The following is a 23,019-nucleotide window of genomic DNA, read 5'->3' on the forward strand; positions in this document are numbered from 1 at the left end:
CTAGCAAACAGAGCTGTAAACAGGGGAGTTTGAGTGGGAGTTCTGTTGGAGGAGAAGGTATTTATGTGTGTTTGGTTTTGTATTGGTAGTATCTGTATGTGTAGAGGCTTGGAGGGGCTTTGTGCTGGGAGAGAAGCTGAGCCCTGATTAGGGGGCGGGGCTTCACTGACTAGGGGTCCTATGAAGGTAGCCGCCAGTCAGGCAGCGGCACAGACAGCTACAGCGGCACAGGTGCTAGCAAACAGTGCTGTAAATAGAGGAGTTTGAGTGGGAGTTCTGTTGGAGGAGAAGATATTTGTGTGTGTTTGGTTTTGTATTGGTGGTATCTGTATGTGTAGGGGCTTTGTGCTGGGAGAGAAGCTGAGCCCTGGTTAGGGGGCGGGGCTTCACTGACTAGGGGTCCTATAAAGGGAGCAGCCAGTCAGGCAGCGGCACAGGAGCTAGCAAACAGAGCTGTAAACAGGGGAGTTTGAGTGGGACTTCTGTTGGAGGAGAAGGTATTTATGTGTGTGTGGTTTTGTATTGGTAGTATCTGTATGTGTAGAGGCTTGGAGGGGCTTTGTGCTGGGAGAGAAGCTGAGCCCTGATTAGGGGGCGGGGCTTCACTGACTAGGGGTCCTATGAAGGTAGCCGCTAGTCAGGCAGCAGCACAGACAGCTGCAGCGGCACAGGAGCTAGCAAACAGAGCTGTAAACAGGGGAGTTTGAGCGGGAGTTCTGTTGGAGGAGAAGGTATTTATGTGTGTTTGGTTTTGTATTGGTAGTATCTGTATGTGTAGGGGCTTTGTGCTGGGAGAGAAGCTGAGCCCTGATTAGGGGCGGGGCTTAACTGACTCGGGGTCCTATAAAGGTAGCAGCCAGTCAGGCAGCGGCACAGGAGCTAGCAAACAGAGCTGTGAACAGGGGAGTTTGAATGGGAGTTCTGTTGGAGAAGAAGGTATTTGTGTGTGTGTGTGTGTGTGTTTGGTTTTGTTTTGGTAGTATCTGTATGTGTAGGGGCTTTTTGCTGGGAGAGAAGCTGAGCCCTGATTAGGGGGCGGGTCTTCACTGACTAGAGGTCCTATAAAGGTAGCAGCCAATCAGGCAGCGGCACAGACAGCTGCAGCGGCAGAGGAGCTAGCAAACAGAGCTGTAAACAGGGGAGTTTGAGTGGGAGTTCTGTTGGAGGAGAAGGTATTTGTGTGTGTTTGGTTTTGTTTTGGTGGTATCTGTATGTGTAGGGGCTTTGTGCTGGGAGAGAAGCTGAGCCCTTATTAGGGGGCGGGGCTTCCCTGACTAGGGGTTCTATAAAGGTAGCAGCCAGTCAGGCAGCAGCACAGGAGCTAGCAAACAGAGCTGTAAACAGGGGAGTTTGAGTGGGAGTTCTGTTGGAGGAGAAGGTATTTGTGGGTGTTTGGTTTTGTATTGGTAGTATCTGTATGTGGAGGGGCTTTGTGCTGGGAGAGAATCTGAGCCCTGATTAGGAGGCGGGGCTTCCCTGACTAGGGGACCTATAAAGGCAGCAGGCAGCGGCACAGGAGCTAGCAAACAGAGCTGTAAACAGGGGAGTTTGAGTGGGAGTTCTGTTGGAGGAGAAGGTATTTGTGTGTGTTTGGTTTTGTATTGGTGGTATCTGTATGTGGAGGGGCTTTGTGCTGGGAGAGAATCTGAGCCCTGATTAGGGGGCGGGGCTTCCCTGACTAGGGGACCTATAAAGGCAGCAGCCAGTCAGGCAGCGGCACAGGAGCTAGCAAACAGAGCTGTAAACAGGGGAGTTTGAGTGGGAGTTCTGTTGGAGGAGAAGGTATTTGTGTGTGTTTGGTTTTGTATTGGTGGTATCTGTATGTGTAGGGGCTTTGTCCTGGGAGAGAAGCTGTGCCCTGATTAGGGGGCGGGGCTTCCCTGGCTAGGGGTCCTATAAAGGTAGCAGCCAGTCAGTCAGCGGCACAGGAGCTAGCAAACAGAGCTGTAAACAGGGGAGTTTGAGTGGGAGTTCTGTTGGAGGAGAAGGTATTTGTGTGTGTTTAGTTTTGTATTGTTAGTATCTGTATGTGTAGGGGCTTTGTGTTGGGAGAGAAGCTGAGCCCTGATTAGGGGCGGGGCTTCCCTGACTAGGGGTCCTATAAAGGTAGCAGCCAGTCAGGCAGCGGCACAGGAGCTAGTAAACAGAGCTGTAAACAGGGGAGTTTGGGTGGGAGTTCTGTTGGAGGAGAAGGTATTTGTGTGTGTGTGTTTTTGTATTGGTGGTATCTGTATGTGTAGGGTCTTTGTGCTGTGAGAGAAGCTGAGCCCTGACTAGGGGGCGGGGCTTCCCTGACTAGGGGTCCTATAAAGGTAGCAGCCAGTCAGGCAGCGGCACAGGAGCTATCAAACAGAGCTGTAAACAGGGGATTTTGAGTGGGAGTTCTGTTGGAGTAGAAAGTATTTGTGTGTGTTTGGTTTTGTATTGGTAGTATCTGTATGTGTAGGGGCTTTGTGATGGGACAGAAGATGAGCCCTGATTAGGGGGCGGGGCTTCACTGACTAGGGGTCCTATAAAGGTATCAGCCAGTCAGGCAGCGGCAAAGACAGCTGCAGCGGCACAGGAGCTAACAAACAGAGCTGTAAACAGGGCAGTTTGAGTGGGAGTTCTGTTGGAGGAGAAGGTATTTGTGTGTGTTTGGTTTTGTATTGGTGGTATCTGTGTGTGTAGGGGCTTTGTGCTGGGAGAGAAGCTGAGCCCTGATAAGGGGGCGGGGCTTCACTGACTAGGGGTCCTATAAAGGTATCAGCCAGTCAGGCAGCGGCACAGACAGCTGCAGCGGCACAGGAGCTAACAATCAGAGCTGTAAACAGGGGAGTTTGAGTGGGAGTTCTGTTGGAGATGAAGGTATTTGTGTGTTTGGTTTTGTATTGTTAGTATCTGTATGTGCAGGGGCTTTGTGCTGGGAGAGAAGATGAGCCCTGATTAGGGTGAGGGGCTTCACTGACCAGGGGTCCTATAAAGGTAGCAGCCAGTCAGGCAGCGGCACAGATGCTGCAGTGGCAGAGGAGCTAGCCAACAGAGCTGTAAACAGGGGAGTATGAGTGGGTGTTCTGTTGGAGGAGAAGGTATTTTTGTGTGTTTGGTTTTGTATTGGTAGTATCTGTATGTGTAGGGGCTTTGTGATGGGACAGAAGATGAGCCCTGATTAGGGGGCGGGGCTTCACTGACTAGGGGTCCTATAAAGGTATCAGCCAGTCAGGCAGCGGCAAAGACAGCTGCAGCGGCACAGGAGCTAACAAACAGAGCTGTAAACAGGGCAGTTTGAGTGGGAGTTCTGTTGGAGGAGAAGGTATTTGTGTGTGTTTGGTTTTGTATTGGTGGTATCTGTGTGTGTAGGGGCTTTGTGCTGGGAGAGAATCTGAGCCCTGATTAGGGGCGGGGCTTCACTGACTGGGGTCCTATAAAGGTAGCAGCTAGTCAGGCAGCGGCACAGACAGCTCGCAAACAGAGCTGTAAACAGGGGAGTTTGGGCGGGAGTTCTGTTGGAGGAGAAGGTATTTGTGTGTGTGTTTTTGTATTGTTAGTATCTGTATGTGCAGGGGCTTTGTGCTGTGAGAGAAGCTGAGCCCTGACTAGGGGGCGCGGCTTCCCTGACTAGGGGTCCTATAAAGGTAGCAGCCAGTCAGGCAGCGGCTCGGGAGCTAGCAAACAGAGCTGTAAACAGGGGAGTTTGAGTGGGAGTTCTGTTGGAGGAGAAGGTATTTGTGTGTGTGTGTGTGTTTGGTTTTGTTTTGGTGGTATCTGTATGTGTAGGGGCTTTTTGCTGGGAGAGGAGCTGAGCCCTGATTTGGGGGCGGGGCTTCACTGACTAGGGGTCCTATAAAGGTATCAGCCAGTCAGGCAGCGGCACAGACAGCTGCAGCGGCACAGGAGCTAGCAAACAGAGCTGTAAGCCGGGGAGTTTGAGTGGGAGTTCTGTTGGAGAAGAAGGTATTTGTGTGTGTTTGGTTTTGTATTGGTGGTATCTGTATGTGCAGGGGCTTTGTGCTGGGAGAGAAGCTGAGCCCTGATTAGGGGGCGGGGCTTCCCTGACTAGGGGTCCTATAAAGGTAGCAGCCAGTCATGCAGCGGCACAGTAGCTAGCAAACAGAGCTGTAAACAGGGGAGTTTGAGTGGGAGTTCTGTTGGAGTAGAAGGTATTTGTGTGTGTTTGGTTTTGTATTGGTAGTATCTGTATGTGTAGGGGCTTTGTGCTGGGAGAGAAGCTGAGCCGTGATTAGGGGGCGGGGCTTCACTGACTAGCGGTCCTATAAAGGTATCAGCCAGTCAGGCAGCGGCAGAGACAGCTGCAGCGGCACAGGAGCTAGCAAACAGAGCTGTAAACAGGGGAGTTTGAGTGGGAGTTCTGTTGGAGGAGAAGGTATTTGTGGGTGTTTGGTTTTGTACTGGTAGTATCTGTATGTGCAGGGGCTTTGTGCTGGGAGGGAAGCTGAGCCCTGATTACGGGGCGGGGCTTCCCTGACTAGGGGTCCTATAAAGGTTGCAGCCAGTCTGGCAGCGGCACAGGAGCTATCAAACAGAGCTGTAAACAGGGGAGTTTGAGTGGGAGTTCTGTTGGTGGAGAAGGTATTTGTGTGTGTTTGGTTTTGTATTGGTAGTATCTGTATGTGTAGGGGCTTTGTGCTGGGACAGAAGATGAGCCCTGATTATGGGGCGGGGCCTCACTGACTAGGGGTCCTATAAACGTAGCAGCCAGTCAAGTAGCGGCACATACAGCTGCAGCGGCACAGGAGCTAGCAAACAGAGCTGTAAACAGGGGAGTTTGAGTGGGAGTTCTGTTGGAGTAGAAGGTATTTGTGTGTGTTTGGTTTTGTATTGGTAGTATCTGTATGTGTAGGGGCTTTGTGCTGGGAGGGAAGCTGAGCCCTGATTACGGGGCGGGGCTTCCCTGACTAGGGGTCCTATAAAGGTAGCAGCCAGTCAGGCAGCGGCACAGGAGCTAGCAAACAGAGCTGTAAACAGGGGAGTTTGAGTGGGAGTTCTGTTGGTGGAGAAGGTATTTGTGTGTGTTTGGTTTTGTATTGGTAGTATCTGTATGTGTAGGGGCTTTGTGCTGGGACAGAAGATGAGCCCTGATTATGGGGCGGGGCCTCACTGACTAGGGGTCCTATAAAGGTAGCAGCCAGTCAGGCAGCGGCACAGAGAGCTGCAGCGGCACAGGAGCTAGCAAACAGAGCTGTAAACAGGGGAGTTGGAGTGGGAGTTCTGTTGGAGGAGAAGGTATTTGTGGGTGTTTGGTTTTGTATTGGTAGTATCTGTATGTGCAGGGGCTTTGTGCTGGGAGAGAAGCTGAGCCCTGATTAGTGGGCGGGGCTTCCCTGACTAGGGGTCCTATAAAGGTAGCAGCCAGTCAGGCAGCGGCACAGGAGCTAGCAAACAGAGCTGTAAACAGGGGAGTTTGAGTGGGAGTTCTGTTGGAGGAGAAGGTATTTGTGTGTGTTTGGTTTTGTATTGTTAGTATCTGTATGTGTAGGGGCTTTGTGCTGGGAGAGAAGCTGAGCCGTGATTAGGGGGCGGGGCTTCACTGACTAGGGGTCCTATAAAGGTGTCAGCCAGTCAGGCAGCGGCAAAGACAGCTGCAGCTGCACAGGAGCTAGCAAACAGAGCTGTAAACAGGGTAGTTTGAGTGGGAGTTCTGTTGGAGAAGGTATTTGTGTGTTTGGTTTTGTATTGGTGGTATCTGTATGTGTAGGGGCTCTGTGCTGGGAGAGAAGCTGAGCCGTGATTAGGGGGCGGGGCTTCACTGACTAGGGGTCCTATAAACGTATCAGCCAGTCAGGCAGCGGCAGAGACAGCTGCAGCGGCACAGGAGCTAGCAAACAGAGCTGTAAACAGGGGAGTTTGAGTGGGAGTTCTGTTGGAGGAGAAGGTATTTGTGGGTGTTTGGTTTTGTACTGGTAGTATCTGTATGTGCAGGGGCTTTGTGCTGGGAGAGAAGCTGAGCCCTGATTACGGGGCGGGGCTTCCCTGCTAGGGGTCCTATAAAGGTTGCAGCCAGTCTGGCAGCGGCACAGGAGCTATCAAACAGAGCTGTAAACAGGGGAGTTTGAGTGGGAGTTCTGTTGGTGGAGAAGGTATTTTTGTGTGTGTTTGGTTTTGTATTGGTAGTATCTGTATGTGTAGGGGCTTTGTGCTGGGACAGAAGATGAGCCCTGATTATGGGGCGGGGCCTCACTGACTAGGGGTCCTATAAACGTAGCAGCCAGTCAAGTAGCGGCACATACAGCTGCAGCGGCACAGGAGCTAGCAAACAGAGCTGTAAACAGGGGAGTTTGAGTGGGAGTTCTGTTGGAGTAGAAGGTATTTGTGTGTGTTTGGTTTTGTATTGGTAGTATCTGTATGTGTAGGGGCTTTGTGCTGGGACAGAAGATGAGCCCTGATTAGGGGGCGGGGCCTCACTGACTAGGGGTCCTATAAAGGTAGCAGCCAGTCAGGTAGCGGCACAGACAGCTGCAGCAGCACAGGAGCTAGCAAACAGAGCTGTAAACAGGGGAGTTTGAGTGGGAGTTCTGTTGGAGGAGAAGGTATTTGTGTGTGTTTGGTTTTGTATTGGTAGTATCTGTATGTGTAGGGGCTTTGTGCTGGGAGAGAAGCTGAGCCGTGATTAGGGGGCGCGGCTTCCCTGACTAGGGGTCCTATAAAGGTAGCAGCCAGTCAGGCAGCGGCTCGGGAGCTAGCAAACAGAGCTGTAAACAGGGGAGTTTGAGTGGGAGTTCTGTTGGAGGAGAAGGTATTTGTGTGTGTGTGTGTGTTTGGTTTTGTATTGGTGGTATCTGTATGTGCAGGGGCTTTGTGCTGGGAGAGGAGCTGAGCCCTGATTTGGGGGCGGGGCTTCACTGACTAGGGGTCCTATAAAGGTATCAGCCAGTCAGGCAGCGGCACAGTAGCTAGCAAACAGAGCTGTAAACAGGGGAGTTTGAGTGGGAGTTCTGTTGGAGTAGAAGGTATTTGTGTGTGTTTGGTTTTGTATTGGTAGTATCTGTATGTGTAGGGGCTTTGTGCTGGGAGAGAAGCTGAGCCGTGATTAGGGGGCGGGGCTTCACTGACTAGCGGTCCTATAAAGGTATCAGCCAGTCAGGCAGCGGCAGAGACAGCTGCAGCGGCACAGGAGCTAGCAAACAGAGCTGTAAACAGGGGAGTTTGAGTGGGAGTTCTGTTGGAGGAGAAGGTATTTGTGGGTGTTTGGTTTTGTACTGGTAGTATCTGTATGTGCAGGGGCTTTGTGCTGGGAGGGAAGCTGAGCCCTGATTACGGGGCGGGGCTTCCCTGACTAGGGGTCCTATAAAGGTTGCAGCCAGTCTGGCAGCGGCACAGGAGCTATCAAACAGAGCTGTAAACAGGGGAGTTTGAGTGGGAGTTCTGTTGGTGGAGAAGGTATTTGTGTGTGTTTGGTTTTGTATTGGTAGTATCTGTATGTGTAGGGGCTTTGTGCTGGGACAGAAGATGAGCCCTGATTATGGGGCGGGGCCTCACTGACTAGGGGTCCTATAAACGTAGCAGCCAGTCAAGTAGCGGCACATACAGCTGCAGCGGCACAGGAGCTAGCAAACAGAGCTGTAAACAGGGGAGTTTGAGTGGGAGTTCTGTTGGAGTAGAAGGTATTTGTGTGTGTTTGGTTTTGTATTGGTAGTATCTGTATGTGTAGGGGCTTTGTGCTGGGACAGAAGATGAGCCCTGATTAGGGGGCGGGGCCTCACTGACTAGGGGTCCTATAAAGGTAGCAGCCAGTCAGGCAGCGGCACAGAGAGCTGCAGCGGCACAGGAGCTAGCAAACAGAGCTGTAAACAGGGGAGTTGGAGTGGGAGTTCTGTTGGAGGAGAAGGTATTTGTGGGTGTTTGGTTTTGTATTGGTAGTATCTGTATGTGCAGGGGCTTTGTGCTGGGAGAGAAGCTGAGCCCTGATTAGTGGGCGGGGCTTCCCTGACTAGGGGTCCTATAAAGGTAGCAGCCAGTCAGGCAGCGGCACAGGAGCTAGCAAACAGAGCTGTAAACAGGGGAGTTTGAGTGGGAGTTCTGTTGGAGGAGAAGGTATTTGTGTGTGTTTGGTTTTGTATTGTTAGTATCTGTATGTGTAGGGGCTTTGTGCTGGGAGAGAAGCTGAGCCGTGATTAGGGGGCGGGGCTTCACTGACTAGGGGTCCTATAAAGGTGTCAGCCAGTCAGGCAGCGGCAAAGACAGCTGCAGCTGCACAGGAGCTAGCAAACAGAGCTGTAAACAGGGTAGTTTGAGTGGGAGTTCTGTTGGAGAAGGTATTTGTGTGTTTGGTTTTGTATTGGTGGTATCTGTATGTGTAGGGGCTCTGTGCTGGGAGAGAAGCTGAGCCGTGATTAGGGGGCGGGGCTTCACTGACTAGGGGTCCTATAAACGTATCAGCCAGTCAGGCAGCGGCAGAGACAGCTGCAGCGGCACAGGAGCTAGCAAACAGAGCTGTAAACAGGGGAGTTTGAGTGGGAGTTCTGTTGGAGGAGAAGGTATTTGTGGGTGTTTGGTTTTGTACTGGTAGTATCTGTATGTGCAGGGGCTTTGTGCTGGGAGAGAAGCTGAGCCCTGATTACGGGGCGGGGCTTCCCTGCTAGGGGTCCTATAAAGGTTGCAGCCAGTCTGGCAGCGGCACAGGAGCTATCAAACAGAGCTGTAAACAGGGGAGTTTGAGTGGGAGTTCTGTTGGTGGAGAAGGTATTTTTGTGTGTGTTTGGTTTTGTATTGGTAGTATCTGTATGTGTAGGGGCTTTGTGCTGGGACAGAAGATGAGCCCTGATTATGGGGCGGGGCCTCACTGACTAGGGGTCCTATAAAGGTAGCAGCCAGTCAGGTAGCGGCACAGACAGCTGCAGCAGCACAGGAGCTAGCAAACAGAGCTGTAAACAGGGCAGTTTGAGTGGGAGTTCTGTTGGAGGAGAAGATATTTGTGTGTGTTTGGTTTTGTATTGTTAGTATCTGTATGTGTAGGGGCTTTGTGCTGGGAGAGAAGCTGAGCCCTGATTAGGGGGCGGGGCTTCCCTGACTAGGGGTTCTATAAATGTAGCAGCCAGTCAGGCAGCGGCACAGGAGCTAGCAAACAGAGCTGTAAACAGGGGAGTTGGAGTGGGAGTTCTGTTGGAGGAGACGGAATTTGTGTGTGTTTGGTTTTGTATTGGTGGTATCTGTATGTGTAGGGGCTTTGTGCTGGGACAGAAGATGAGCCCTGATTATGGGGCGGGGCTTCCCTGACTAGGGGTCCTATAAAGGTAGCAGCCAGTCAGGCAGCGGCACAGGAGCTATCAAACAGAGCTGTAAACGGGAGTTTGAGTGGGAGTTCTCTTGGAGGAGAAGGTATTTGTGGGTGTGTTTGGTTTTGTATTGGTAGTATGTGTATGTGTAGGGGCTTTGTGCTGGGACAGAAGATGAGCCCTGATTATGGGGCGGGGCCTCACTGACTAGGGGTCCTATAAACGTAGCAGCCAGTCAAGTAGCGGCACATACAGCTGCAGCGGCACAGGAGCTAGCAAACAGAGCTGTAAACAGGGGAGTTTGAGTGGGAGTTCTCTTGGAGGAGAAGGTATTTGTGGGTGTTTGGTTTTGTATTGGTAGTATCTGTATGTGCAGGGGCTTTGTGCTGGGAGAGAAGCTGAGCCCTGATTAGTGGGCGGGGCTTCCCTGACTAGGGGTCCTATAAAGGTAGCAGCCAGTCAGGCAGCAGCACAGGAGCTAGCAAACAGAGCTGTAAACAGGGAAGTTTGAGTGGGAGTTCTGTTGGAGGAGAAGGTATTTGTGTGTGTTTGGTTTTGTATTGGTAGTATCTGTGTGTGTAGGGGCTTTGTGCTGGGAGAGAAGCTGAGCCCTGATTAGTGGGCGGGGCTTCCCTGACTAGGGGTCCTATAAAGGTAGCAGCCAGTCAGGCAGCGGCACAGGAGCTAGCAAACAGAGCTGTAAACAGGGGAGTTTGAGTGGGAGTTCTGTTGGAGGAGAAGGTATTTGTGGGTGTTTGGTTTTGTATTGGTAGTATCTGTATGTGTCGGGGCTTTGTGCTGGGAGAGAAGCTGAGCCGTGATTAGGGGGCGGGGCTTCACTGACTCGGGGTCCTATAAAGGTATCAGCCAGTCAGGCAGCGGCAAAGACAGCTGCAGCTGCACAGGAGCTAGCAAACAGAGCTGTAAACAGGGGAGTTTGAGTGGGAGTTCTGTTGGAGTAGAAGGTATTTGTGGGTGTTTGGTTTTGTACTGGTAGTATCTGTATGTGCAGGGGCTTTGTGCTGGGAGAGAAGCTGAGCCCTGATTACGGGGCGGGGCCTCACTGACTAGGGGTCCTATAAAGGTAGCAGCCAGTCAGGCAGCGGCACAGGAGCTAGCAAACAGAGCTGTAAACAAGGGAGTTTGAGTGGGAGTTCTGTTGGAGTAGAAGGTATTTGTGTGTGTTTGGTTTTGTATTGGTAGTATCTGTATGTGTAGGGGCTTTGTGCTGGGACAGAAGATGAGCCCTGATTAGGGGGCGGGGCCTCACTGACTAGGGGTCCTATAAAGGTAGCAGCCAGTCAGGTAGCGGCACAGACAGCTGCAGCAGCACAGGAGCTAGCAAACAGAGCTGTAAACAGGGCAGTTTGAGTGGGAGTTCTGTTGGAGGAGAAGATATTTGTGTGTGTTTGGTTTTGTATTGTTAGTATCTGTATGTGTAGGGGCTTTGTGCTGGGAGAGAAGCTGAGCCCTGATTAGGGGGCGGGGCTTCCCTGACTAGGGGTCCTATAAATGTAGCAGCCAGTCAGGCAGCGGCACAGGAGCTAGCAAACAGAGCTGTAAACAGGGGAGTTTGAGTGGGAGTTCTGTTGGAGGAGAAGGTATTTGTGTGTGTTTGGTTTTGTATTGGTAGTATCTGTATGTGTAGGGGCTTTGTGCTGGGAGAGAAGCTGAGCCCTGATTAGTGGGCGGGGTTTCCCTGACTAGGGGTCCTATAAAGGTATCAGCCAGTCAGGCAGTGGCACAGACAGCTGCAGCGGCACAGGAGCTAGCAAACAGAGCTGTAAACAGGGGAGTTTGAGTGGGAGTTCTGTTGGAGGAGACGGAATTTGTGTGTGTTTGGTTTTGTATTGGTGGTGTCTGTATGTGTAGGGGCTTTGTGCTGGGACAGAAGATGAGCCCTGATTAGGGGGCGGGGCTTCCCTGACTAGGGGTCCTATAAAGGTAGCAGCCAGTCAGGCAGCGGCACAGGAGCTATCAAACAGAGCTGTAAACAGGGGAGTTTGAGTGGGAGTTCTGTTGGAGGAGAAGGTATTTGTGGGTGTTTGGTTTTGTATTGGTAGTATCTGTATGTGTCGGGGCTTTGTGCTGGGAGAGAAGCTGAGCCGTGATTAGGGGGCGGGGCTTCACTGACTAGGGGTCCTATAAAGGTATCAGCCAGTAAGGCAGCGGCAAAGACAGCTGCAGCGGCACAGGAGCTCGCAAACAGAGCTGTAAACAGGGCAGTTGGAGTGGGAGTTCTGTTGGAGGAGAAGGTATTTGTGTGTGTCTTTGGTTTTGTATTGGTAGTATCTGTATGTGTAGGGGCTTTGTGCTGGGACAGAAGATGAGCCCTGATTAGGGGGCGGGGCTTCCCTGACTAGGGGTCCTATAAAGGTAGCAGCCAGTCAGGCAGCAGCACAGGAGCTAGCAAACAGAGCTGTAAACAGCGGAGTTTGAGTGGGAGTTCTGTTGGAGGAGAAGGTATTTGTGTGTGTATGGTTTTGTATTGGTGGTATCTGTATGTGTAGGAGCTTTGTGCTGGGAGAGAAGCTGAGCCGTGATTAGGGGGCGGGGCTTCACTGTCTAGGGGTCCTATAAAGGTATCAGCCAGTCAGGCACCGGCAAAGACAGCTGCAGCGGCACAGGAGCTAGCAAACAGAGCTGTAAACAGGGGAGTTTCAGTGGGAGTTCTGTTGGAGGAGAAGGTATTTGTGTGTGTCTTTGGTTTTGTATTGGTAGTATCTGTATGTGTAGGGGATTGGTGCTGGGAGAGAAGCTGAGCCGTGATTAGGGGGCGGGGCTTTCCTGACTAGGGGTCCTATAAAGGTTGCAGCCAGTCAGGCAGCGGCACAGGAGCTAGCAAACAGAGCTGTAAACAGGGGAGTTTGAGTGGGAGTTCTGTTGGAGTAGAAGGTATTTGTGTGTGTGTTTGGTTTTGTATTGGTAGTATCTGTATGTGTAGGGGCTTTGAGCTGGGAGAGAAGCTGAGCCGTGATTAGGGGGCGGGGCTTCACTGACTAGGGGTCCTAGAAAGGTATCAGCCAGTCAGGCAGCGGCACAGACAGCTGCAGCGGCACAGGAGCTAGCAAACAGAGCTGTAAACAGGGGAGTTTGAGTGGGAGTTCTGTTGGAGGAGAAGGTACTTGTGTGTGTGTGTGTTTGGTTTTGTATTGTTAGTATCTGTAGGTGCAGGGGCTTTGTGCTGGGAGAGAAGCTGAGCCCTGATGAGGGGGCGGGGCTTCCCTGACTAGGGGTCCTATAAAGGTAGCAGCCAGTCAGGCAGCGGCACGGGAGCTAGCAAACAGAGCTGTAAACAGGGGAGTTTGAGTGGGAGTTCTGTTGGAGGAGAAGGTATTTGTGTGTATGTGTGTGTGTGTTTGGTTTTGTTTTGGTAGTATCTGTATGTGTAGGGGCTTTGTCCTGGGAGAGAAGCTGAGCCCTGATTAGGGGGCGGGGCTTCACTGCCTACGGGTCCTACAAAGGTAGCAGCCAGTCAGGCAGCGGCACAGGAGCTACCAAAGAGAGCTGTAAACAGGGGAGTTTGAGTGGGAGTTCTGTTGGAGGAGAAGGTATTTGTGTGTGTGTTTGGTTTTGTATTGGTAGTACCTGTATGTGTAGAGGCTTGGAGGGGCTTTGTGCTGGGAGAGAAGCTGAGCCCTGATTAGTGGGCGGGGCTTCACTGACTAGGGGTCCTATAAAGGTAGCAGCCTATCAGGGAGCGGCACAGACAGGTGCAGCGGCACAGGAGCTAGCAAACAGAGCTGTAAACAGGGGAGTTTGAGTGGGAGTTCTGTTGGAGTAGAAGGTATTTGTGTGTGTTTGGTTTTGTATTGGTAGTATCTGTGTGTGTAGGGGCTTTGTGCTGGGACAGAAGCTGAGCCCTGATTAGGGGGCGGGGCTTCACTGCCTACGGGTCCTACAAAGGTAGCAGCCAGTCAGGCAGCGGCACAGGAGCTAGCAAACAGAGCTGTAAACAGGGGTTTGAGTGGGAGTTCTGTTGGAAGAGAAGGTATTTGTGTGTGTGTTTGGTTTTGTATTGGTGGTATCTGTATGTGTAGAGGCTTGGAGGGGCTTTGTGCTGGGAGAGAAGCTGAGCCGTGATTAGGGGGCGGGGCTTCACTGACTAGGGGTCCTATAAAGGTATCAGCCAGTCAGGCACCGGCAAAGACAGCTGCAGCGGCACAGGAGCTAGCAAACAGAGCTGTAAACAGGGGAGTTTGAGTGGGAGTTCTGTTGGAGGAGAAGGTATTTGTGTGTGTCTTTGGTTTTGTATTGGTAGTATCTGTATGTGTAGGGGCTTTGTGCTGGGAGAGAAGCTGAGCCCTGATTAGGGGACGGGGCTTCACTGACTAGGGGTCCTATAAAGGTAGCAGCCAATCAGGGAGCGGCAAAGACAGCTGCAGCGGCACAGGAGCTAGCAAACAGAGCTGTAAACAGGGGAGTTTGAGTGGGAGTTCTGTTGGAGGAGAAGGTATTTGTGTGTGTCTTTGGTTTTGTATTGGTAGTATCTGTATGTGTAGGGGCTTTGTGCTGGGAGAGAAGCTGAGCCCTGATTAGGGGACGGGGCTTCACTGACTATGGGTCCTATAAAGGTAGCAGCCAATCAGGGAGCGGCACAAACAGCTGCAGTGGCACAGGAGCTAGCAAACAGAGCTGTAAACAGGGGAGTTGGAGTGGGAGTTCTGTTGGAGGAGAAGGTATTTGTGTGTGTGTTTGGTTTTGTATTGGTGGTATCTGTATGTGCAGGGGCTTTGTGCTGGGAGAGAAGCTGAGTTCTGATTAGTGGGCGGGGCTTCACTGACTGGGGTCCTATAAAGGTAGCAGCTAGTCAGGCAGCGGCACAGACAGCTGCAGCGGCACAGGAGCTAGCAAACAGAGCTGTAAACAGGGTAGTTTGAGTGGGAGTTCTGTTGGAGGAGAAGGTATTTGTGTGTGTCTTTGGTTTTGTATTGGTAGTATCTGTATGTGTAGGGGCTTTGTGCTGGGAGAGAAGCTGAGCCCTGATTAGGGGGCGGGGCTTCCCTGACTAGGGGTCCTATAAAGGTAGCAGCCAGTCAGGCAGCGGCACAGGAGCTAGCAAACAGAGCTGTAAACAGGGGAGTTTGAGTGGGAGTTCTGTTGGAGGAGAAGGTACTTGTGTGTGTTTGGTTTTGTATTGGTGGTATATGTATGTGTAGGGGCTTTGTGCTGGGAGAGAAGCTGAGCCGTGATTAGGGGCGGGGCTTCACTGACTAGGGGTCCTAGAAAGGTATCAGCCAGTCAGGCAGCGGCACAGACAGCTGCAGCGGCACAGGAGCTAGCAAACAGAGCTGTAAACAGGGGTTTGAGTGGGAGTTCTGTTGGAGGAAAAGGTATTTGTGTGTGTGTTTGGTTTTGTATTGGTGGTATCTGTATGTGCAGGGGCTTTGTGCTGGGAGAGAAGCTGAGCCCTGATTAGTGGGCGGTGCTTCCATGACTAGGGGTCCTATAAAGGTTGCAGCCAATCAGGCAGCGGCACAGGAGCTAGCAAACAGAGCTGTAAACAGGGGAGTTTGAGTGGGAGTTCTGTTGCAGGAGAAGGTATTTGTGTGTGTTTGGTTTTGTATTGGTAGTATCTGTGTGTGTAGGGGCTTTGTGCTGGGACAGAAGCTGAGCCTGATTAGGGGGCGGGGCTTCACTGCCTACGGGTCCTATAAAGGTAGCAGCCAGTCAGGCAGCGGCACAGGAGCTAGCAAACAGAGCTGTAAACAGGGGAGTTTGAGTGGGAGTTCTGTTGGAGGAAAAGGTATTTGTGTGTGTTTGGTTTTGTATTGGTAGTATCTGTATGTGTAGGGGCTTGGTGCTGGGAGAGAAGCGGAGCCGTGATTAGGGGGTGGGGCTTCACTGACTAGGGGTCCTATAAAGGTATCAGCCAGTCAGGCAGCGGCACAGACAGCTCCAGCGGCACAGGAGCTAGCAAACAGAGCTGTAAACAGGGGTTTGAGTGGGAGTTCTATTGGAGGAAAAGGTATTTGTGTGTGTGTTTGGTTTTGTATTGGTGGTATCTGTATGTGCAGGGGCTTTGTGCTGGGAGAGAAGCTGAGCCCTGATTAGTGGGCGGTGCTTCCCTGACTAGGGGTCCTATAAAGGTTGCAGCCAATCAGGCAGCGGCACAGGAGCTAGCAAACAGAGCTGTAAACAGGGGAGTTTGAGTGGGAGTTCTGTTGGAGTAGAAGGTATTTGTGTGTGTTTGGTTTTGTATTGGTAGTATCTGTGTGTGTAGGGGCTTTGTGCTGGGACAGAAGCTGAGCCCTGATTAGGGGGCGGGGCTTCACTGCCTACGGGTCCTATAAAGGTAGCAGCCAGTCAGGCAGCGGCACAGGAGCTAGCAAACAGAGCTGTAAACAGGGGTCTGAGTGGGAGTTCTGTTGGAGGAAAAGGTATTTGTGTGTGTGTTTGGTTTTGTATTGGTGGTATCTGTATGTGCAGGGGCTTTGTGCTGGGAGAGAAGCTGAGCCCTGATTAGTGGGCGGGGCTTCCCTGACTAGGGGTCCTATAAAGGTTGCAGCCAGTCAGGCAGCGGCACAGAAGCTAGCAAACAGAGCTGTAAACAGGGGAGTTTGAGTGGGAGTTCTGTTGGTGGAGAAGGTATTTGTGTGTGTGTTTGGTTTTGTATTGGTAGTATCTGTATGTGTAGGGGCTTTGTGCTGGGAGAGAAGCTGAGCCGTGATTAGGGGGCGGGGCTTCACTGACTAGGGGTCCTATAAAGGTATCAGCCAGTCAGGCACCGGCAAAGACAGCTGCAGCGGCACAGGAGCTAGCAAACAGAGCTGTAAACAGGGGAGTTTGAGTGGGAGTTCTGTTGGAGGAGAAGGTATTTGTGTGTGTCTTTGGTATTGTATTCGTAGTATCTGTATGTGTAGGGGCTTTGTGCTGGGAGAGAAGCTGAGCCCTGATTAGGGGGCGGGGCTTCACTGACTAGGGGTCCTATAAAGGTAGCAGCCAGTCAGGCAGCGGCACAGACAGCTGCAGCGGCACAGGAGCTAGCAAACAGAGCTGTAAACAGGGGTTTGAGTGGGAGTTCTGTTGGAGGAAAAGGTATTTGTGTGTGTGTTTGGTTTTGTATTGGTGGTATCTGTATGTGCAGGGGCTTTGTGCTGGGAGAGAAGCTGAGCCCTGATTAGTGGGCGGTGCTTCCCTGACTAGGGGTCCTATAAAGGTTGCAGCCAATCAGGCAGCGGCACAGGAGCTATCAAACAGAGCTGTAAACAGGGGAGTTTGAGTGGGAGTTCTGTTGGAGTAGAAGGTATTTGTGTGTGTTTGGTTTTGTATTGGTAGTATCTGTGTGTGTAGGGGCTTTGTGCTGGGACAGAAGCTGAGCCCTGATTAGGGGGCGTGGCTTCCCTGACTAGGGGTCCTATAAAGGTAGCAGCCAGTCAGGCAGCGGCACAGGAGCTAGCAAACAGAGCTGTAAACAGGGGTTTGAGTGGGAGTTCTGTTGGAGGAAAAGGTATTTGTGTGTGTGTTTGGTTTTGTATTGGTGGTTTCTGTAGGTGCAGGGGCTTTGTGCTGGGAGAGAAGCTGAGCCCTGATTATGGGGCGGGGCTTCCCTGACTAGGGGTCCTATAAAGGTAGCAGCCAGTCAGGCAGCGGCACAGGAGCTATCAAACAGAGCTGTAAACGGGAGTTTGAGTGGGAGTTCTCTTGGAGGAGAAGGTATTTGTGGGTGTGTTTGGTTTTGTATTGGTAGTATGTGTATGTGTAGGGGCTTTGTGCTGGGACAGAAGATGAGCCCTGATTATGGGGCGGGGCCTCACTGACTAGGGGTCCTATAAACGTAGCAGCCAGTCAAGTAGCGGCACATACAGCTGCAGCGGCACAGGAGCTAGCAAACAGAGCTGTAAACAGGGGAGTTTGAGTGGGAGTTCTCTTGGAGGAGAAGGTATTTGTGGGTGTTTGGTTTTGTATTGGTAGTATCTGTATGTGCAGGGGCTTTGTGCTGGGAGAGAAGCTGAGCCCTGATTAGTGGGCGGGGCTTCCTTGACTAGGGGTCCTATAAAGGTAGCAGCCAGTCAGGCAGCAGCACAGGAGCTAGCAAACAGAGCTGTAAACAGGGGAGTTTGAGTGGGAGTTCTGTTGGAGGAGAAGGTATTTGTGTGTGTTTGGTTTTGTATTGGTAGTATCTGTGTGTGTAGGGGCTTTGTGCTGGGAGAGAAGCTGAGCCCTGATTAGTGGGCGGGGCTTCCCTGACTAGGGGTCCTATAAAGGTAGCAGCCAGTCAGGCAGCGGCACAGGAGCTAGCAAACAGAGCTGTAAACAGGGGAGTTTGAGTGGGAGTTCTGTTGGAGGAGAAGGTATTTGTGGGTGTTTGGTTTTGTATTGGTAGTATCTGTATGTGTCGGGGCTTTGTGCTGGGAGAGAAGCTGAGCCGTGATTAGGGGGCGGGGCTTCACTGACTCGGGGTCCTATAAAGGTATCAGCCAGTCAGGCAGCGGCAAAGACAGCTGCAGCTGCACAGGAGCTAGCAAACAGAGCTGTAAACAGGGGAGTTTGAGTGGGAGTTCTGTTGGAGTAGAAGGTATTTGTGGGTGTTTGGTTTTGTACTGGTAGTATCTGTATGTGCAGGGGCTTTGTGCTGGGAGAGAAGCTGAGCCCTGATTACGGGGCGGGGCCTCACTGACTAGGGGTCCTATAAAGGTAGCAGCCAGTCAGGCAGCGGCACAGGAGCTAGCAAACAGAGCTGTAAACAAGGGAGTTTGAGTGGGAGTTCTGTTGGAGTAGAAGGTATTTGTGTGTGTTTGGTTTTGTATTGGTAGTATCTGTATGTGTAGGGGCTTTGTGCTGGGACAGAAGATGAGCCCTGATTAGGGGGCGGGGCCTCACTGACTAGGGGTCCTATAAAGGTAGCAGCCAGTCAGGTAGCGGCACAGACAGCTGCAGCAGCACAGGAGCTAGCAAACAGAGCTGTAAACAGGGCAGTTTGAGTGGGAGTTCTGTTGGAGGAGAAGATATTTGTGTGTGTTTGGTTTTGTATTGTTAGTATCTGTATGTGTAGGGGCTTTGTGCTGGGAGAGAAGCTGAGCCCTGATTAGGGGGCGGGGCTTCCCTGACTAGGGGTCCTATAAATGTAGCAGCCAGTCAGGCAGCGGCACAGGAGCTAGCAAACAGAGCTGTAAACAGGGGAGTTTGAGTGGGAGTTCTGTTGGAGGAGAAGGTATTTGTGTGTGTTTGGTTTTGTATTGGTAGTATCTGTATGTGTAGGGGCTTTGTGCTGGGAGAGAAGCTGAGCCCTGATTAGTGGGCGGGGTTTCCCTGACTAGGGGTCCTATAAAGGTATCAGCCAGTCAGGCAGTGGCACAGACAGCTGCAGCGGCACAGGAGCTAGCAAACAGAGCTGTAAACAGGGGAGTTTGAGTGGGAGTTCTGTTGGAGGAGACGGAATTTGTGTGTGTTTGGTTTTGTATTGGTGGTGTCTGTATGTGTAGGGGCTTTGTGCTGGGACAGAAGATGAGCCCTGATTAGGGGGCGGGGCTTCCCTGACTAGGGGTCCTATAAAGGTAGCAGCCAGTCAGGCAGCGGCACAGGAGCTATCAAACAGAGCTGTAAACAGGGGAGTTTGAGTGGGAGTTCTGTTGGAGGAGAAGGTATTTGTGGGTGTTTGGTTTTGTATTGGTAGTATCTGTATGTGTCGGGGCTTTGTGCTGGGAGAGAAGCTGAGCCGTGATTAGGGGGCGGGGCTTCACTGACTAGGGGTCCTATAAAGGTATCAGCCAGTAAGGCAGCGGCAAAGACAGCTGCAGCGGCACAGGAGCTCGCAAACAGAGCTGTAAACAGGGCAGTTGGAGTGGGAGTTCTGTTGGAGGAGAAGGTATTTGTGTGTGTCTTTGGTTTTGTATTGGTAGTATCTGTATGTGTAGGGGCTTTGTGCTGGGACAGAAGATGAGCCCTGATTAGGGGGCGGGGCTTCCCTGACTAGGGGTCCTATAAAGGTAGCAGCCAGTCAGGCAGCAGCACAGGAGCTAGCAAACAGAGCTGTAAACAGGGGAGTTTGAGTGGGAGTTCTGTTGGAGGAGAAGGTATTTGTGTGTGTATGGTTTTGTATTGGTGGTATCTGTATGTGTAGGGGCTTTGTGCTGGGAGAGAAGCTGAGCCGTGATTAGGGGGCGGGGCTTCACTGTCTAGGGGTCGTAGAAAGGTATCAGCCAGTCAGGCAGCGGCACAGACAGCTGCAGTGGCACAGGAGCTAGCAAACAGAGCTGTAAACAGGGGAGTTTGAGTGGGAGTTCTGTTGGAGGAGAAGGTATTTGTGTGTGTTTTGTTTTGTATTGGTAGTATCTGTGTGTGTAGGGGCTTTGTGCTGGGACAGAAGCTGAGCCCTGATTAGTGGGCGGGGCTTCCCTGACTAGGGGTCCTTTAAAGGTAGCAGCCAGTCAGGCAGCGGCACAGGAGCTAGCAAACAGAGCTGTAAACAGGGGAGTTTGAGTGGGAGTTCTGTTGGTGGAGAAGGTATTTGTGTGTGTCTTTGGTTTTGTATTGGTAGTATCTGTATGTGTAGGAGCTTTGTGCTGGGAGAGAAGCTGAGCCGTGATTAGGGGGCGGGGCTTCACTGTCTAGGGGTCCTATAAAGGTATCAGCCAGTCAGGCACCGGCAAAGACAGCTGCAGCGGCACAGGAGCTAGCAAACAGAGCTGTAAACAGGGGAGTTTGAGTGGGAGTTCTGTTGGAGGAGAAGGTATTTGTGTGTATGTGTGTGTGTGTTTGGTTTTGTTTTGGTAGTATCTGTATGTGTAGGGGCTTTTTGCTGGGAGAGAAGCTGAGCCCTGATTAGGGGGCGGGGCTTCACTGACAAGGGGTCCTATAAAGGTTGCAGCCAGTCAGGCAGCGGCACAGGAGCTAGCAAAGAGAGCTGTAAACAGGGGAGTATGAGTTGGAGTTCTGTTGGAGGAGAAGGTATTTGTGGGTGTTTGGTTTTGTATTGGTAGTATCTGTATGTGCAGGGGCTTTGTCCTGGGAGAGAAGCTGAGCCCTGATTAGGGGGCGGGGCTTCACTGCCTACGGGTCCTACAAAGGTAGCAGCCAGTCAGGCAGCGGCACAGGAGCTACCAAAGAGAGCTGTAAACAGGGGAGTTTGAGTGGGAGTTCTGTTGGAGGAGAAGGTATTTGTGTGTGTGTTTGGTTTTGTATTGGTAGTATCTGTATGTGTAGAGGCTTGGAGGGGCTTTGTGCTGGGAGAGAAGCTGAGCCCTGATTAGTGGGCGGGGCTTCACTGACTAGGGGTCCTATAAAGGTAGCAGCCTATCAGGGAGCGGCACAGACAGGTGCAGCGGCACAGGAGCTAGCAAACAGAGCTGTAAACAGGGGAGTTTGAGTGGGAGTTCTGTTGGAGTAGAAGGTATTTGTGTGTGTTTGGTTTTGTATTGGTAGTATCTGTGTGTGTAGGGGCTTTGTGCTGGGACAGAAGCTGAGCCCTGATTAGGGGGCGGGGCTTCACTGCCTACGGGTCCTACAAAGGTAGCAGCCAGTCAGGCAGCGGCACAGGAGCTAGCAAACAGAGCTGTAAACAGGGGTTTGAGTGGGAGTTCTGTTGGAAGAGAAGGTATTTGTGTGTGTGTTTGGTTTTGTATTGGTGGTATCTGTATGTGTAGAGGCTTGGAGGGGCTTTGTGCTGGGAGAGAAGCTGAGCCGTGATTAGGGGGCGGGGCTTCACTGACTAGGGGTCCTATAAAGGTATCAGCCAGTCAGGCACCGGCAAAGACAGCTGCAGCGGCACAGGAGCTAGCAAACAGAGCTGTAAACAGGGGAGTTTGAGTGGGAGTTCTGTTGGAGGAGAAGGTATTTGTGTGTGTCTTTGGTTTTGTATTGGTAGTATCTGTATGTGTAGGGGCTTTGTGCTGGGAGAGAAGCTGAGCCCTGATTAGGGGACGGGGCTTCACTGACTAGGGGTCCTATAAAGGTAGCAGCCAATCAGGGAGCGGCAAAGACAGCTGCAGCGGCACAGGAGCTAGCAAACAGAGCTGTAAACAGGGGAGTTTGAGTGGGAGTTCTGTTGGAGGAGAAGGTATTTGTGTGTGTCTTTGGTTTTGTATTGGTAGTATCTGTATGTGTAGGGGCTTTGTGCTGGGAGAGAAGCTGAGCCCTGATTAGGGGACGGGGCTTCACTGACTATGGGTCCTATAAAGGTAGCAGCCAATCAGGGAGCGGCACAAACAGCTGCAGTGGCACAGGAGCTAGCAAACAGAGCTGTAAACAGGGGAGTTTGAGTGGGAGTTCTGTTGGAGGAGAAGGTATTTGTGTGTGTGTTTGGTTTTGTATTGGTGGTATCTGTATGTGCAGGGGCTTTGTGCTGGGAGAGAAGCTGAGTTCTGATTAGTGGGCGGGGCTTCACTGACTGGGGTCCTATAAAGGTAGCAGCTAGTCAGGCAGCGGCACAGACAGCTGCAGCGGCACAGGAGCTAGCAAACAGAGCTGTAAACAGGGGAGTTTGAGTGGGAGTTCTGTTGGAGGAGAAGGTACTTGTGTGTGTTTGGTTTTGTATTGGTGGTATATGTATGTGTAGGGGCTTTGTGCTGGGAGAGAAGCTGAGCCGTGATTAGGGGCGGGGCTTCACTGACTAGGGGTCCTAGAAAGGTATCAGCCAGTCAGGCAGCGGCACAGACAGCTGCAGCGGCACAGGAGCTAGCAAACAGAGCTGTAAACAGGGGTTTGAGTGGGAGTTCTGTTGGAGGAAAAGGTATTTGTGTGTGTGTTTGGTTTTGTATTGGTGGTATCTGTATGTGCAGGGGCTTTGTGCTGGGAGAGAAGCTGAGCCCTGATTAGTGGGCGGTGCTTCCATGACTAGGGGTCCTATAAAGGTTGCAGCCAATCAGGCAGCGGCACAGGAGCTAGCAAACAGAGCTGTAAACAGGGGAGTTTGAGTGGGAGTTCTGTTGCAGGAGAAGGTATATGTGTGTGTTTGGTTTTGTATTGGTAGTATCTGTGTGTGTAGGGGCTTTGTGCTGGGACAGAAGCTGAGCCTGATTAGGGGGCGGGGCTTCACTGCCTACGGGTCCTATAAAGGTAGCAGCCAGTCAGGCAGCGGCACAGGAGCTAGCAAACAGAGCTGTAAACAGGGGAGTTTGAGTGGGAGTTCTGTTGGAGGAAAAGGTATTTGTGTGTGTTTGGTTTTGTATTGGTAGTATCTGTATGTGTAGGGGCTTGGTGCTGGGAGAGAAGCGGAGCCGTGATTAGGGGGTGGGGCTTCACTGACTAGGGGTCCTATAAAGGTATCAGCCAGTCAGGCAGCGGCACAGACAGCTCCAGCGGCACAGGAGCTAGCAAACAGAGCTGTAAACAGGGGTTTGAGTGGGAGTTCTGTTGGAGGAAAAGGTATTTGTGTGTGTGTTTGGTTTTGTATTGGTGGTATCTGTATGTGCAGGGGCTTTGTGCTGGGAGAGAAGCTGAGCCCTGATTAGTGGGCGGTGCTTCCCTGACTAGGGGTCCTATAAAGGTTGCAGCCAATCAGGCAGCGGCACAGGAGCTAGCAAACAGAGCTGTAAACAGGGGAGTTTGAGTGGGAGTTCTGTTGGAGTAGAAGGTATTTGTGTGTGTTTGGTTTTGTATTGGTAGTATCTGTGTGTGTAGGGGCTTTGTGCTGGGACAGAAGCTGAGCCCTGATTAGGGGGCGGGGCTTCACTGCCTACGGGTCCTATAAAGGTAGCAGCCAGTCAGGCAGCGGCACAGGAGCTACCAAACAGAGCTGTAAACAGGGGTCTGAGTGGGAGTTCTGTTGGAGGAAAAGGTATTTGTGTGTGTGTTTGGTTTTGTATTGGTGGTATCTGTATGTGCAGGGGCTTTGTGCTGGGAGAGAAGCTGAGCCCTGATTAGTGGG

The sequence above is a fragment of the Lepidochelys kempii genome, unplaced genomic scaffold (genome assembly GCF_965140265.1).
Source record: "Lepidochelys kempii isolate rLepKem1 unplaced genomic scaffold, rLepKem1.hap2 scaffold_106, whole genome shotgun sequence".
NCBI classification, from domain to species: domain Eukaryota; kingdom Metazoa; phylum Chordata; order Testudines; family Cheloniidae; genus Lepidochelys; species Lepidochelys kempii.